This window comes from Triturus cristatus, chromosome 1_1 (genome assembly GCF_964204655.1).
Source record: "Triturus cristatus chromosome 1_1, aTriCri1.1, whole genome shotgun sequence".
NCBI classification, from domain to species: domain Eukaryota; kingdom Metazoa; phylum Chordata; class Amphibia; order Caudata; family Salamandridae; genus Triturus; species Triturus cristatus.
Genome location: NC_140579.1, coordinates 39,400,890 through 39,418,364, shown reverse-complemented (window position 1 = coordinate 39,418,364; position 17,475 = coordinate 39,400,890). Strand labels below are relative to the sequence as shown.

The following is a 17,475-nucleotide window of genomic DNA, read 5'->3' as shown; positions in this document are numbered from 1 at the left end:
GAGGGAGGTACGTTTACTGGTTAATGACAAATGTGTAATGTACGATCCCGTGGATTAGTGTGTGTGTGTGAACCTTTTGTAGGTGCATTGAAGCAGGGCACTTATACTGGAGAATGTAACTTGGGGGGGATTTAAGTGCAATAATGCAGGAGTTTCTAAATTGGACGAGTCTGTACAAAACAGCAGCAATGGAAATGGGCGGAGGTACCTCGATTGGTATGATGTTGTGGGCCTATGGTGAGCGATATCGTATAGATAAGGAGGCATCCAGTATACCCATTGACTGTCCTACTTGGGTTGAAAAATTGAATAAATCCTACGGATGGGTATACCTTTCCTGTAAGTGAGAGTGTATAAACCAGTGGAGTTAAAGTGGCGACAAATTACTTGTGGCGTTCTTGTGAGCATTTTGTGGGTGGCGTACCCCACCGTACTTGTTTTGTATGGCCCTCGCCCTCCCTCACCGCTCGACCTCCACGGCCACTCAGGTCCGCTGCCCCTCCACGGCCATTCGACTTCACTGTGGATTCATCTCCTCCACTGCCCGCAAGCGGCCCTCTGGAGGGAGGTTCCCCTCGAATTGGCAAGAATAGGCAAATTTTTCAAAGCAGTGCAGGACTTCCTTAAAAACTCACGACAAAGCACTGAGATGATCATGAATCATTAACTCTTAGCCTTTGGATCACGGACATTAAGCATTGTAGAGTTTGACCACTTTGTAATTGAGTTTTTTAACTTTAGTTGAAACAATTAATCCATTTTATGGTGGATTTTAACTCATTTTTTTTTATTTTTCCCACAAAAGATAAGGGTAAGAAAAGAAGAAAGAGAGAAAGCCTGCACACCCAGAGTTTTCATTTTTCGGGCATAATATGCCAGCTATACTATAGGGTCTTGCACGGAACCATTATTCTCTTTTGCTTTTGTATACTATGTTCAATTGGATTCCCTTTGTTTATGTTTGAGAAGGTGGGCAAAGGTGTGCCTGGGTGGAATTTTTACTACCAATCGTCTGCTGTGAGAGACCAGGCACAGGCAGCAAATTCCCTAAATTTTAAAGGGCTTCAGATCACTGACTGCTCTTCAAAGTCTGTTGGAAAAGGGACACATACACCCACTCACAGTCCGACTTAGAGACTCGTGCATCCACTCACAGACGCACTCAGACACTCATGCAGTCACTCACAGACTGACTGATACACTCATGGAGGCACTTGCAAACCTACTCAGACACTCTCACACCCACTCAAAAACCAACTCACACACCCACACACAGACCCACTCAGATTCTCATGCACCCATTCAAAGACACACTCAGAGACTCACGCACCCACTCACACACCCAGTGAGACACTCACGCACCCGCTCACACACCCAAGGTTACAGGGGCTTTATTGTTAGGAAATAGAATTAAAAAAACCTTTGAAATTCAATGAAAAAACTAAAGGTTACAGGGACGCTATAGTTAGGAAATAGAATTTTAAAAATACTTTTAAATCATCCCGTGAGTATAAGTGTTTCGTAAACATTTCTGAGACTGAAAGATATATACTAAGCATCAGCATAAGTTAAATTGGTATTCTTTCTGGTCCAGGGAGGACCTGGCATGGCAGCTCGGGCTAGACTATTCCCATGGGCAGCAGGTTCAAGACTGATTTGCATATGGCTGGGTTCAAACTGGAGTGGCATGGTGAGCAAAATAACAATGGATTAAACCCAGATCTGTGATTGGAGGTGAATGTTTGACAATGTTAAGCATTCTGCCCATCATTTTTTTGTGTTGCTTTTTCGCCCTAAGTGGTAAGGGCATTGCCAGACTAGGGTTCCGTGCCCTCTATGCCACGGGTTTCATGCTAGCCTGGCTGATGAGGGATGATACCCTGAAACAAGTCCCAGGAAGCTTGTTTCCGGTCCAGGGAGAACCTGGCCTGGCAGTTTGGGCTGCACTGTTCCCATGAGGAGCAGGGTCAAGACTGATTTGCATATGGCTGGGTCAAAACTGGGTGAGCAAAAGAACAATGGATTAAACCAAGATCTCTTGACTGGTGGTGAGTGGTTGAAACGTTTCAGCACTCTGTCCATCATCTAGTTGTGTTTGGGGTGGGCCCCATCACAGTCACTGGGCTGATGTAATTGAAACAGCTCACACATCCAGTCAGTGTGATTGCTATTGTGGAATAAGTGGTACTGGAGCAGTACTTAATTTGTGCAATTGGTAGTAGGTACTGGGCACATGCACACATTTTTGGGGGCCGGGGCTTATTTTTCATCAACGTACTTTGACCCACAGCAAGACTGACATACGCACAAAAGGTGCAAATGAGGAAGGTAGGAAGAGCAAGATGAGGAAATAGTGACAGTAGGAGAAATCATGAGTGAAAATAACCTGCAACTGTGAGGTAACAAGACATGAAGTGTAGGGTGGCGGAAGAAAGAGACATTGAGGTGGGGTCAAGATGAGGCTGCACCGTTAATACCTTGCCCCCCTGCACCTAACAAATGAGGCACTGCTAGCTTCTTTGTACTTCCTGACACAGACACCAGACAGCAAGGGCATACAGAATAAATGAGTAATAACAAGCTACTTGGCAGCACAGGAAACTTATTTTGTTACTATATAAATGTAATTTCAATGATTGACCTAAGACCCTTAAAATGAGGATCAACAGAGAGCTTTGCAATACAGGTGGCGTCTTCTCACTCACTATGGAGACAACCCGAGCGCATGCGCGCGTTTTCCAATCAGCTGAAGAATGTTTCTGCTGCAAAGGTGCCTCCGGATGTTTGGACCTCTCCCAGCCTCCAGGGGGCGCTCCATGGTAACAGATACCAAGCGCTCCCTTTTGTTTTCAGACATACATGTCTGTGTGTGTTGCGAGGGGCATGGGTCACTCTGTGAAGGGACTGTCCGTGCTGGTTGGGACTTTGGATCTCCCCTGCCCCGCCCTTCAAAACTTAGGAGGGGGTGCTGGAAGATCAAACAGAACGATAGAAGAATCACAAACGTATAGCACACATCATCATACGTTTCGTTCTCTGTCCGTCGGTGCTTGGACTTATTTTGGCCTCTGAACAAAATCTGCTATCCTCGAGTTACCTGCAAATAAGCGCGGTGCGTACATTAATCGACCGAGCTAGCTGCACATCTGGGCAGCATCGCTGCCTGGCCTTGAATGCTTCGTGGGGTGGACGGGGACTCAACCATGTACGGCCCCGAATAGGGGCCTCTATAGCAACGAGAGAATGGACGGCTCTTGTTGAGGGCTCTGTTGCCCGACAACCACATTCTGATGCTAATCATTGTCCCTGGGCAGGAGGAGCCCAAGCAAAGAGGGAGGCGGGCATGGGAGGGGCCTCACAGGGCAGCAGGCCCTCCCTGCCAGGGTCCACACACAGCTTTCAGCGATTGCAGACTGACGGATGCCAATGCACTGAGGTACCCACTCGTGTGTGAGTACACGTCCACGCTGTCCTGTCTCTCTGGCTGCTGATAAGAGGTGTTCAATTTCCCACTGTCCTAGCGCTCTGCTAATAGAGGGGATCGCTCCACACTGTCCTGATACAGGGTTTTCTTCCACACTGTCCTAGCTCTCTGCTGAAGAGCTGTTCCCTTCCATATTGTCCTGTCTCTATGTGGATAGTTTCCCCTTCCACACTGTCCCCTGTATGTCCTGTCTATCTTCTGATAGAGGTGTTCCTTTCCTCACTGTCCTGTCTTTCGGTTGACAGAGATGTTCCCTTCCACACTGTCCTGTCTCTGTGGTGGCAGAGGTGTCCTCTTCCACACTGCCCTGTGCGGATAGGGATATTTCCTTCCACACTGTCCTGTATCGGTGGTGATAGCGGTGTTCGACTCCACACTGTCCTGTATTTTTGCTGCTATAGATGTTCCCTTCCACACTGTCCAATTCCAGTACTGATAACGATGTTTCCTTCCACACTGTCCTGTACCTGTGCTGATAGAAGTGTTACCTCTCACACTGTCCTGTATCTGGGCTGATAGAGGTGTTACCCCTCACACTGTCCTGTACCTGTGCTGATAGAAGTGTTACCTCTCACACTGTCCTGTACCTGTGTCTCACACTGTCCTGTACCTGTGCTGATAGAGGTGTTACCTCTCACACTGTCCTGTATCTGGACTGATAGAAGTGTTACCTCTCACACTGTCCTGTACCTGTGCTGATAGAGGTGTTACCTCTCACACTGTCCTGTACCTGTGCTGATAGAGGTGTTACCTCTCACACTGTCCTGTATCTGGACTGATAGAAGTGTTACCTCTCACACTGTCCTGTACCTGTGCTGATAGAAGTGTTACCTCTCACACTGTCCTGTACCTGTGCTGATAGAAGTGTTACCTCTCACACTGTCCTATACCTGTGCTGATAGAGGTGTTACCTCTCACACTGTCCTGTCTCTGTGCTGATGATGATGTTTCTTTCCATACTGTCCTGGCTCTATGGTGATAGTTTTCTCTTTCACACTGTCCCCTGTTTGTACTGTCCTGTCTCTGTGTTGGCAGTGTTCCCTTCCATACAGTACCATGTCTGTTGTGAAGGTACCCCCTCCCTTAGCCACCCCACACTGCCCTGTGTGTGCATGTGTTGACAGATGTTTGCTGTGTTCTGTTCTCATAGGGGTGCCCTGTGCTCCCCCTTCCGTGTATACTCTAATGAAGGTGTCCAGTCTCCCAGCTAAACCATCAGATGACCACCTCGTTACCTAGAATGCAACGCTCAAGTCTTGGATTTTCGGATGGGATGCTGATGCATTCTGGGAGTGTCTTCCAAATTATTGTCATTGAACACACCTGAAAACAATGATTTGCAATAGAAAAATGCAGGACTTGACCAGTGCTACCTTTGTGCCCTGGAGTCATCAATCAATCACTCATTTATATAGCGCAACATTATCGCCCATAGGAATATCTGGGCGCTGAGGTTGCCGCCTCTGCATCGAAAAGCCAGGGCTTGCATCCCATTCTGCAGTCTGCGAGTGAGGGTGCCATGTAGAGGGGGACGGCATTCCAGGCCTTGGCGGCGATGTAGGAGAACGGGATAGATGAGGGTGACATGTGCGAGGGCGAGTGAAGTGGAGCGCAGGTGTCTCGAGTGCAGGAGTCATCGATAAAAGAGGTTTCACTGAAGGTCCGTCGCCCTTTGACCCCTTGCACACTTCAGCAGCACGTGACAGTGCACTGTCTCCACGTGTGTCTTTGCTTCCCTTCTAGCCTAGAAGAGTTGGGCTGTTGGCAGGATGACCTCGGCGTACCACTGGGAAGCCCGTCGAAGGCAGCGCTTGTTGGACAGGAGGCGGCACGAGAATGAAGAGGTGGGTGACTTCATCCTGCCAGGCCTCTGGCACCTATGGGCGGTGCCACTGGAATTAAGCGGCAGAAGGCGGACCAGCTTTGCCCCAGGGTTGACTAAATTATGTTGCAAGAAAAGGCAAATTATGCTGCATATGTGACACAGTATGTCAATATTTACATAATTTGGGGCAGATTTACAAGCCCTTTCAGTCACTTTTGCGCCTCCGTCGCATCACTTTTTGTGATGCAGTGGCGGCTTAAACAATGTGGCACGTTGCTGCCCATTTACACGGTGACGCATCTAGGAAGATGCGTCCCCTTGTAAAGCTCTGCACCACATTATACCTGCGTCAGGTATAATGTATGTAGGGTGGGCGTTCCCGCACAGGAAAGCCTCGTAGAAGTGACGTGCGCCACTTCTAGGATGCCACTGCATCAAAACCTTATGCCTGCTCGGAGCTGGCATAAGGAGTGACACAGCACAGTAAGTATAGGCCTCCCCATGCATTGCTGGAGTTGCGTTGTGCTTGCGACACAGCTCCAGCAATGCGTGACTTTGCACCAACAGATGCGCCAGAATTTCTCACGCATCTATCAATCCTTGCGCCATGGTGCGCCGTATTGTAAATATGGCGCACCCATGGTGGTGCAAGGGTTTCACATGGAGGCGCAGGGAAACTGAGACATCTCTACAGATGCGTTAGTTTCTTGTAAATCTGCCCCTCAATCTTTTGAACCCACATTGATAATGTTTGAGCTAAAGTTATAACTCACTATCACCAGTCTAAAACCCGAAAACAGCAATCCCCAACAGAAAGGTGACCAGTTAACATTTGAAGTCTCCCACTGTATTTTTATTAAAGTTTGTTCTCTTTCTGCTACCATTTATTTGAAATTAAGCTGACATCAGCAAATTATGCACTAGATAATAGATTAAGTGGCAAGTGTAGTAAATCCATTAAAATGTGGAAAAAGACGTAGCCGCATAATTCCAGAGGTCTTCTCAAAGGGTTTTTGGAAGCACGCGGGCAGTGGTTGTGGCAAGCATTGCCTGTTTTCTCTGAAGCCACAGGAACCGGATGCTACTCCAAGCTATTACTTCCTAGAGTTTGACTGCCAGAGAGTAGCAATGTAGAGGGTCAGAGGTTGCTTATGAAGTTTGATGAAGGTTAGAAACTCTAGTTCAGTGCATATGAATACTACACAATGAATGGACTGTCCATTCAGTAGTATTAATTTTATAAGTAAAGGAATTTTATTCTATTTAAGTCTTATACCGTAGTATAAGGAATAGATTTGCAGTTATTCAACAATTCTACCTTAATGCAGAGGTAACAACTTTCTTTAATGAAAGCAGCTTCCTATGAAATTTGTTAGAGGGACATTTGTGTCCAATCTAAACACGGGGGCCATGAATCTGAGTCTGTCTTAATCCAGGTGCTTTTTGTTGAACTAGATAAATAGCGATAACCTGACACACGCTGCGATAAATAGCGCCTGTTGCAATTTTCTGGGGATCATGCAGATTATACTGTGTACATCACCACAAACTGCATGGACAGTAAATGCTATACAAGTTTCACGTGGTTGACCTGCTAAAATGTAATGAAGGGTGAGATATTTAACACACCTGGTAATTACCGAATGCTGCAAATATCACCCAACCCGTAATTCCGACCCCTGAACAAAAAGGGGTTTGTGCAGGGGTTGAAAACCCCGACCAACTCATAATCAGGGTCTGTGTGTCTGATTTGTGAGTTCAGCGTTTGCAAACCTAGCTATACACTTATGTGTACTTGCAGCAAATTTGCATGAAGATCCACGCGGCTTACAACGGTGAAGTTGCAAGAGCATCCTTTGGTCCATCGATCACCGACTGGGGAGAAAGGTCTGACATGTGGCGCCAAAGGCCCCAGTAGGAAGTTACTGTGATATAACGCATCAGTCTTTGTTTGGCACAGGAGCATGTCAGCAGGGAGCATTCAGAGAGAACATGCACTCTCAACGAGTGGTTACTTCCTTCTCAGCATCAGAAAGGAGATCTGAGCAGGAAGCCTTGGCTGCTGAGGGCCAGAGGGTGACAGCAGCAGGGAAGACGAGCAACTCAAGGAGACCTGCCGAAAGGTAGCAGTCAGCACTGAACGGCTCTGGGGGTTATCCCCTCCTTACAACACCACTGACACAGCGCCTCGGTTGACAGTGGGCATGATGAGGGAAGAACAGCACCAGTCAATTCCTTGGTGCTCTGCGCTCTTCATTGTTGGCCACAGTAACTGCAATCTCTAGAGGCCTCTCAGTATTAAGCTGAAGGCCTTTCTGGCAGCACTCTCAGCAGCAGGGCGTATAGTTCTACTGCTAGTTGAGGTAGGCTGTAATAACCCAGGTCAGTATAGATCCTTTCCTTCATGTTGTAGCACAGCTTTCCTCAGTCCTGGAACCTGGTGAATACTCTTTCAGCAGAGACAGCCACATTTCCTGCCTATAGTTCGGTCCTTTCCTTCTAACCAAAAGGTGAAGTCACCTACCCGAGTCATAGGCCACTCTACATTCAGAAACAGTGGTAACAGGCAATTGATCACTCAGGTTGTACTTTTCTCTTGAAATGTTAGAAGGATCCAATCAATGCCAAGTGAATCCTGCTGTAGATATATAACTGTTAGACCTGGCACTTTGGCGCTGGTCTCCCTTCCATTCTTTTCGTTGTGCCTCATGTGTTTTGTTGGTGTTGGCCGCTCAGAGCACTGTGCCACTGCCAACCAGTGCCACAGTGCAAGTGCTCCCTGTGTGAAATTGTATATGTTGGTTGAATTCCATGATTGGCTTATTTGGTTTACTGTCAGCCCCTAGTACCGTGCACCAGGAGTGCCAGGGCTTGTAAATACAAATGCTGCTGGTGGGCTTGCAGCACTGGTTGTGCCACCCACAAAAGCGGCCTAGTAAAATGTGTCTAAGGTCTGCCATTGCAGAGCCTGTGTGCAGTCTGGTACTGTCATGATGACTGGGCAAGTGCACCTACTTGCCAGTCCCTAAACCTTCCCTTAACTTCATATTAGTCACCCCTATGGTAGGCCCAAGGGCAGGGTGCATTGTAAGCATAAGGTAGGACAAGCCCTTATGTGTGTGGCATGTCCTAATAGTGAATTTCACCCATTTTCGTTTTTCACTATTGTAAGGCTACCTGTTCTCATAGGCCAGAATGGGCTCTTAGAATTGTTACATCCTATGTTCCTAACAGGCCCAGGGAACATGGTAGAAAGTCGAGTTTAGTATGCCTGAACTCAGAATAATAAAATACCTCTTTTAGCAAAGTTTATTTTAATGTTCTGGGTTTGCAAATGCCACTTTTAGAAAGTTGGCATTTGCTGGCCTAACCATTTCAGCCCGCCTCTGCTCTGATGTGTATTTGCTGTCTGGTTTCTGTGACTGACAGGGCTGGGGAATTCCAGGAGACAGGCTGGGGCAGCCAGGTGGTGAATAGGAAGATTACATTCAGATGGGTGGGGGGAGTACACCTGCACTCTGAATAGGGCTGTGCTCTGCCACAACAATGCTGGCTCCACCTCCTGTGGAGCATCTGATGTCTCTGCCATGCACACTGAAAGAAGAAGCCAGAGTCCGGTAAACAAAGTGCTCCAGAACTGGGTTGAACTGGGCAAAGGCCCCCTGGCATGAAAGAACAAAAGAATTGTGGTATAAGTATAGGAGCCCTGCTCCTAAGAAATCATATCCTGTCCTGCCAAGAAGAAACCTCTGTCCGACGAGGAGGAACCGGGAAAGCTGTAGGAGGAGTACTGTCCCTGACCTGGGGGATTGGCCTGCAGTGGTTGCCTTGCTACTGAAGAGGAGGAAAAGACTACCAAGACTTTGCTTTCAAACTTGTTTTAAAAGATCTCCAAGGGCTTGTGTGTGAGCTTGCCCCCTGAACGAAGTCCCAGGACCAGTGGACTTCATCACCGTGAGAAGAGCTCTGGAAAACTACAGTTTTCCCCGTAAGCGACGAAGCCAAAATGAAGTATGCGTCTCGTCCCTCGATGCGTACACTGAAAAGCCTGTGCCCAGCTGTCCGGCCCGAACAACGTGACTAAAGCCCCTACGAGCCGTAGCTCGCACCGTAAAGGAAGGACCTGTCCGGCCCAACAACGTGACTAAAGGCCCCCTATGAGCCGTAGCTCACACCGTGAATGAAGGACTTTGCACCGCACTTTGCTTTTCATCCTACGAACCGTACTACTCCCCGTACGCTCCTTTCCCCTGCTGTGGAAGGGCTGCGGCGCGTAGAGTAGCTGCGTACGTCTCGCAGACTCGGAGCGTACTGTGGCTTCGCACCGCACCTACGGTAAAGGCGCCCCTCTCAGGGTATGGCACGTACATCGCATCGAAGAAGCATCCGCACCGTACAACGCACCGTCCCCTCAAGCAACATGACTAAGGGCCCCCTACGAGCCGTAGCTCGCACCGCGAAAGGAGGACATCGCAGCGTACAGCGTTTGTTGTTTCACCGCACCGTCCGTGACGAACTCTCCAAGACAAAGGTACTGTGTACGTATCGCACCGCAGGGTGTACGCTCCGTACCGGAGCGCTTGCAGCGCGTGTAAGACTCGTTCTGAAGCTTCTTTCATCACCGTACGAACCGTACGAAGCAGAACGCACCGCATAGAACCTTAAAAATCACGCTGATCAAGAAATCTTTTATTTGCTAACAGTATTGTGGACCTGCTTATCGTTATTTGGTCTTGTGCTAAACCTTATATAAATATATACTATTTTTCTATAATCCCAGTGTGGAGTCTCTTTGTGGTGGGTCGCTTGGTTACTGTATGAGTTCACAAATGCTTAACCTATGACGCTCTGAGATAACGCCTTGTCTGCTCGCGCCAAGCTACCTACAGAGTGAGCAGGGGTTATTTTAAGAGGGTAATCCCCTCATCCTGACTAGAGGAGAGGATCCCTTCTTGTCACAAGTAGCTACCTGTGCCAACCAGAGATCCCGACTTCTAACATTGGTGGTCAGCGGTGAGGATTACGAATTTGCATTTGTGATACATATACAGTGATTGGTGAACACTACATAGTGAGGGCAGACCAATAGCACAACCACATACTTTTTAATTTTGGTTTTGCTGGAAATCGCCATTTTTTGAGAAATCATGCCTGGTTGAGTCATTGTGGAGAGGGCAGCATCTGTAGTCTCTGAAATTGAAAATATTGAATGGGAAGAGGAGAGACTAGCGAGCTACACCAAGGCCCAGCTGAAGGGCTCCTGCAAAAAAGTTCAAAGTTCCCAAGGTTGGATGTAAGGTCAAGGCAGATCTACAAAAGGCGATGAGGGCCTGGATTGAGTCCAGGAGAGGCTCTGAAGATTTGGTGGAAATTGAGCGGGCAGAGAGCATCAATGGCTCTGGCAGAGGCCTGTGGACAGAGGAGTTGGCAGACAGGAAAGAAACCAGGATGCATGAAATGGAGATGGCAAAACTTAAATTGAATGGGCAACTGTAGCTGGAAAGCAAAAAGCTGGCTCTGGAGGAAAGAAGAATCCAAATGGAGCATGAGATGAAATTGAGGGAGCTGGAGTTGAAAGCCCAGGGCTTAGGGAGCACACCACCAGTGCAGGTAGAATCCAGGGTGTACATTCCCAAAGATGTAGTTAAGGAATTTTTTAAGAATGATGACATAGGGCAGTGGTTCAAGGCCTACGAGGTAGCCATGTCCTCCCACCGGGTCCCTGAGAAGGATTGGGGAGCGGGGTTTTGGGGACAGTTCCTGAGTGAGGGGCGGGACACACTGCTCGATTTACCTGCTGATGTTTACAATTCTTATCCCCATATGAAGGAAACTTTAATGAATAGGTATGGGTTAACTCCTAAGTTATATAGGCAGAGGTTCAGGGGTTGCACCAAGATTCCTAACAGTACATATGTGGAGTATGTCACTTTTTTTTGCAGAGCACTGGATGGTTGGGTGGGTGAAGGGTAGCAAGGTTGATGATTTTCAAGGGCTTCTTGATTTAATTGCATGGGAGCACTTGTCCAGTAACTGTTTTCCTGAGCTACGCCAACACCTGATAGATAGTAGGCTGACTAACCCTAGGAAGCTTGCTGAGGAGGCGGACCGCTGAGTCCATAAGGGTCACGTGGGAGACTCCGCCAAGGGTGGGCAGGGTCCCCAACAGAAGAGTGGGGGGGGACAAGTGTAAACAGAGGGAGTTCCAGAAGCGGCCCCAAAGTAATCCCCAAGGGAACCAAGGGAAAGGTTCTCAGCCTCCCCGACCCCAGAAACCGACTGGGGCCCCGACAGGTACCCCTTTTCAAAGAGGGCCCCCAAACTGTTACAGATGTGGTGAGCTGGGTCATTTTGCCAATGATCCCAAGTGTCGCCAGATTGGCAAACCAGCACCCACTGGTGCACCCCCCTAGGCAGACGGCTAGTGTAGCCATGTCTTCCCTGGACCAAAAACAAGCATCCTGGGACCGGTTTCGGGTTCATAACCCTCCTCAGCCAGGCTATCTTGAATCCAGTGGCAAAGTGAGCAAGGGACCCACGTCTGGGCATACCCTGCCAACTAAGGGCGAACAAAGCGATACCAAAGGGGATGATGGACGGAGCGTTTGAGCGAATCAAACACTCACACCCAGTCAAATGATCTGGGTTTAATCCATCATCATTCTTTAGCTCACTCCACCACCCCAGATCAGACATGGCCATATGCAAATCAGTCTGACCCTGTGCCTCATGGGAACAGTCCAGCCCGAACTGCCAAGCCATGTCTTCCCTGGACCGGAAACAAGCAACCTGGGACCGGTTTCGGGTTCATAACCCTCCTCAGCCAGGCTATCTTGAATCCAGTGGCAAAGTGAGCAAGGGACCCACGTCTGGGCATACCCTGCCAACTAAGGGCGAACAAAGCGATACCAAAGGGGATGATGGACGGAGCGTTTGAGCGAATCAAACACTCACCCCCAGTCAAATGATCTGAGTTTAATCCATCATCACTCTTTAGCTCACTCCACCACCCCAGTTCAGACATGGCCATATGCAAATCAGTCTGACCCTGTGCCTCATGGGAACAGTCCAGCCCGAACTGCCAAGCCCTGTCTTCCCTGGACTGGAAACAAGCATCCTGGGACCGGTTTCGGGTTCATAACCCTCCTCAGCCAGGCTATCTTGAATCCATTAGCAAAGTGAGCAAGGGACCCACGTCTGGGCATACCCTGCCAACTAAGGGCGAACAAAGCGATACCAAAGGGGGTGATGGACGGAGCATTTGAGCGAATCAAACACTCACCCCCAGTCAAATGATCTGGGTTTAATCCATCATCATTCTTTAGCTCACTCCACCACCCCAGTTCAGGCATGGCCCTATGCAAATCAGTCTGACCCTGTGCCTCATGGGAACAGTCCAGCCCGAACTGCCAAGCCATGTCTTCCCTGGACCGGAAACAAGCATCCTGGGACCGGTTTCGGATTCATAACCCTCCTCAGCCAGGCTATCTTGAATCCAGAGGCAAAGTGAGCAAGGGACCCACGTCTGGGCATACCCTGCCAACTAAGGGCGAACAAAGCGATACCAACCAACTGGAACGGCATGGTGAGCAAAACAATTGATGGATTTAGGCCCAGGTCTCTGTACTGGGGTGAATGTATGACATTGTTCTGCATTCTGTCCATCAACTGTTGCTTTTGCATTTGTCACCCCAAGTGGGAAGGGTATGCCCAGACGTGGGTCCCGCGCTCTCCATGCCACTGGAATCAAGCTATCCTGGCTGAAGAGGGGTGAAACCCCGAAACCGGTCCTAGGATGCTTGTTTCCAGTCCAGGGAGGACCTGGCTTGGCAGTTCGGGCTGGACTGTACCCATGAGGCACAGGGTCATGACTGATTTGCATATGGCTGGGTTCAAACTGGAACGGCATGGTGAGCAAAAAAATGATGGATTCAGGCCCAGATCTCTGTTCTGGGGTGAATGTATGACATTGTTCTGCATTCTGTCCATCAACTTTTATTTTTGCATTTATCACCCCAAGTGGGAAGGGTATGCAAAGACGTGGGTCCCGTGCTCTCCATGCCACTGGAATCAAGCTATCCAGGCTGAAGAGGGGTGAAACCCCGAAACCGGTCCTAGGATGCTTGTTTCCAGTCCAGGGAGGACCTGGCTTGGCAGTTCGGGCTGGACTGTACCCATGAGGCACAGGGTCAAGACTGATTTGCATATAGCTGGGTTCAAACTGGAACTGCATGGTGAGCAAAAAAATGATGGATTTAGGCCCAGATCTCTGTATTGGGGTGAATGTATGACATTGTTCTGCATTCTGTCCATCAACTGTTGTTTTTGTGTTCAGTAGAAATGTCCCTTGTCTCATTAGGATACCGTGAATCGGTCCCCAAAACCCAGCTGCCTGATAACACTAAGAAATACAGGCAGTGGGTGAACATAAATGGCCATAGGGTTGAAGCTCTGAGAGATACAGGAGCCAGTGTGACAGCTGTCAAGTGTCACCTGGTGTCTCAAGAGCAGGTTGTCCCAGGAGCATTCTATCCGGTTGTTGCCGCTGACAACACGGAGAGTCACTGCAAGGTGGCTCAGGTTCCCTTTGAGTGGGGGGGGGGGGTCTCTGGTATTCTTCAGTTAGCTGTGAGGCCCCCCATGCTCACCTTGGGCTAAGGTGGAGCGGAGTGCTCACCTGGAGATATTGGGTATGCCTGATTGGGCGTGTGTCACCACACGGTCCATGGCAGCGAGTAGAGGTGCTCAAGAGGTCCTGGAACCTGAGAGGGTGGCCAAGGAACCGGCCTTAGGGAGAAGAGGCAGGGGGCGCGGGAAACCAGCCCCTGAAGTTCCCACGGTCCAGGAAGAAGCAGACCTTGAGGGGGATGCCCTGGAACCTACAGGGGAACAGATAGCTCAACTGGGGGACCTGCCTGAGCTGACCCATTGGCAGCAAGAAGGAGCACCCTCCAGGGAGGAATTCTGCAGGGAGCAAAAAAGAATGCCCTTCTCTCGTGGGTATGCGGCAGCAGGCTGCAGACCAGGCCAACGTTGATCAGTCTGGAACACATTTCATTTACTGGGAGAACAACCTCCTATATTCAGAGCCTAAGGTTACTGAGCCTGGGTCAGCCCTTGTGCTGGTACCCCAGCGCTTCAGAGCCTTCCTACTGGGGCTGGCTCACGATGTGCCATTGGCAGGACATTTGGGGCAGGACAAGACCTTTGAAAGGCTTGTCACCCACTTCTTTTGGCCCCAAATGCGCAGAGTTCAGACACTCACTGCAGGACCTGCCAGACTTGCCAGGCAAGTGGAAAGAGTGGGAGGAAGCAGAAGGCTCCTCTCCAACCATTCCCTGTGGTCAGTACCCCCTTTGAGCGAGTGGGGATTGACATTGTGGGGCCACTGGACCCCAGGACAGCCATGGGCAACAGATTTATCCTGGTCCTGGTGGACCATGCCACCCAGTACCCGGAAGCTATCCCTCTGAGGACAGTGACGGCCCCCGTGGTGGGACGTGCACTGATGGGAATTTTCTCCCGAGTGGGATTCCCTCTAGAGGTGGTGTCTGACCGGGGCACCAATTTCATATCCAAATATATGAAATCCCTTTGGCAAGAGTGTGGTGTAACCTACAAATTCACCACACCTTACCACCCCCAAGGAAATGGGTTGGTTGAGAGATTCAACCGTACCCTCAAATGCATGATAATGGGTCTGGAAGAACCCATGAGGCATAAGTGGGATGTCCTCTTACCATGCCTTCTCTTTGCTTACCGAGAGGTGCCACAGAAGTCTCTAGGGTTCAGCCCCTTTGAGCTTCTGTATGGCCACCCAGTGAGAGAACCTCTATGTCTGGTCAAAGAAGGCTCGGAGCAAAAACCTCCCCAGAATGTATATAGCTACATGCTGGCCTTCAGGAACCAGACTAGGCGTTTCAGAGAACTTGCTGAGGCAAATCTGGAAGCCAGCCAGGAGGAGATGAGGCAGTGGTACTACCAGAACGCCACTCTGGTAGAGCTTCAGCCTGGACAAAAGGTGTGGGTCTTGGCCCCAGTGGTGCATTGTGCGCTCCAAGATAAGTGGACCGGTCCCTTTGAGGTTGTGGAGCGCAAGAGTCCAGTTACCTATTTGGTGGACTTGCGGTCTCCCAGGAACCCCTTGAGGGTCCTGCACGTCAACCGCCTGAAGCCCCACTTGGAGAGGTCCCAAGTGGGCATGCTCTTGGCAACAGATGCTGGGATGGAGGATGAGACCGAGACTCTTCCTGACCTCCTGTCAGCCAAGGAACAAGATGGGTCAGTGGATGGTGTCATCCTCTCTTCCACCCTGACCCTGAGCAACAGAATGATTGTCACCAGTTGCTGGGACAATTTTCTGACCTGTTTTCCCTGATTCCCGGTGTCACTGAGTGGTGTGTCCATGATGTGGACACTGGGGATAGTACACCCGTGCGGCACAAGGCCTACAGGGTGACTGACAGGGTGAGAGCATGCATCAAGGAGGAGGTCTCCAAAATGTTTGCCCTTGGGGCAATTGAGCCCTACAGCAGCCCTTGGGCCAGCCCAGTGGTCTTGGTCCCAAAGGCTGCAGCGCCGGGAGCCACACCCGAACTCCGGTTCTGTGTGGACTACAGAGGACTCAATGCAGTCACCAGGACTGACGCACACCCCATCCCCAGAGCTGATGAGCTCATAGATCGGCTAGGGGCTGCCAACTACCTCAGCACGTTTGATTTAACGTCTGGGGATTGGCAGATCGCCTTGACCGATGGGGCCAAAGAGAGGTCAGCATTTTCCACCCCAGATGGGCACTACCAGTTCCGGGTTATGCCCTTTGGGATGAAGAATGCCCCTGCCACCTTCCAGAGGTTGATCAACAAGGTGTTGGTTGGACTGGATTTGTTCAGCGCCGCCTACCTGGATGAAATCGCAGTGTTCAGCTCAACGTGGGAGGAACACCTGCGCCACCTCTGGGAAGTGTTGATGGCGCTGTGGAGGGCAGGCCTCGCGATCAAGGCGAGTAAGTGCCAGATCGGGCAGGGTTCCGTAGTGTACTTGGGGCACCAAGTAGGGAGTGGCCAGGTGGCACCCCTACACCCCAAAATAGAAACCATCCTGAATTGGGAGTCGCTCAAAACCCAAACCGAGGTGAGAGCCTTCCTTGCCCTCTTGACAGCGCTGACTTCACGGAAGCAGCCCAGGAATGTGATTTGGACTGACACCTGTCAGAAAGCGTTTGAGGCCCTGAAAGCTGCTATGTGCACAGCGCCCGTGCTCTTGGCTCCCAACTTCTCCAAAGAGTTTATCGTTCAGACAGACGCTTCAGAGCACGGTGTGGGGGCTGTTCTTTCACAGATTAATAAAGAGGGCCTAGATCAACCTGTAGCCTTTCTTAGCAGGAGGTTACTTCCACGGGAACAGAGATGGAGTGCTATTGAGCGTGTGGCATTTGCTGTGGTCTGGGCACTGAAGAAGCTAAGACCCTACCTGTTTGGGTCTCACTTCCGGGTTCAGACATACCACAGGCCCCTCAGATGGTTGATGCATATGAGGGGTGAGAATCCGAAGCTGTTGAGGTGGTCCATTTCCCTACAGGGTATGGATTTCACGGTGGAACATCGCCCTGGTACAGATCACGCCAATGCTGACGGTCTGTCCAGATTTTTCCGCCTTAGTGATGAGGAACTCCCTGGGGTAGGGTAGTTCTCCCAACATTTCAGCTGGAGGGGACACGTGTTAGACCTGGCACCTTGGCGTGGGTCTCCCTTCCATTTTTTTCATTGTGCCTCATGTGTTTTGTTGGTGTTAGCCGCTGTTAGACCTGGCATCATTGGCATGAGTCTCTCCTCCATTTTTTTCTGTTTGCCTCCTCTGTGTACGATGTTTTTGCTGGATTATTGCTTTGGGCACTGTGCCACTGCTGATCAGTGCCACAGTGCAAGTGCTCCCTATGTTAAATTATTACATTGATTGATGTTACCATGATTGGCTTGGTTGACTTACTGTTCAGACCCTAGTCTAGAGCACTGCGTGTGCCAAGGGCGTGTAAGTTAACTGCTGCTGGTGGGCTTGCAGCACTAGTTGTGCCACCCACAGGAGCAGCGTGTAAAATGTGTCTCAGGCCTGCCACCGCAGCGCCTGCGTGCAGTCCCTGACTGCCATGTCGACTTGGCAAGGAAAC

At 49.9% G+C, this 17,475-nt stretch overlaps 1 long non-coding RNA gene across 1 annotated transcript in view; it reads left to right on the top strand.

Annotated features, from left to right (window-relative positions):
- Window positions 1–3,345: 3,345 nt before the first annotated feature.
- The window catches only part of LOC146869291 (uncharacterized), a 56,201-nt gene continuing 42,071 nt past the window's right edge, over window positions 3,346–17,475 (top strand). Inside the window, exons 1-2 of the long non-coding RNA XR_014981391.1 lie at window positions 3,346–3,450; window positions 5,228–5,328. This is a non-coding gene — a long non-coding RNA (uncharacterized LOC146869291). The remainder of the gene's footprint in view (window positions 3,451–5,227; window positions 5,329–17,475) is intronic.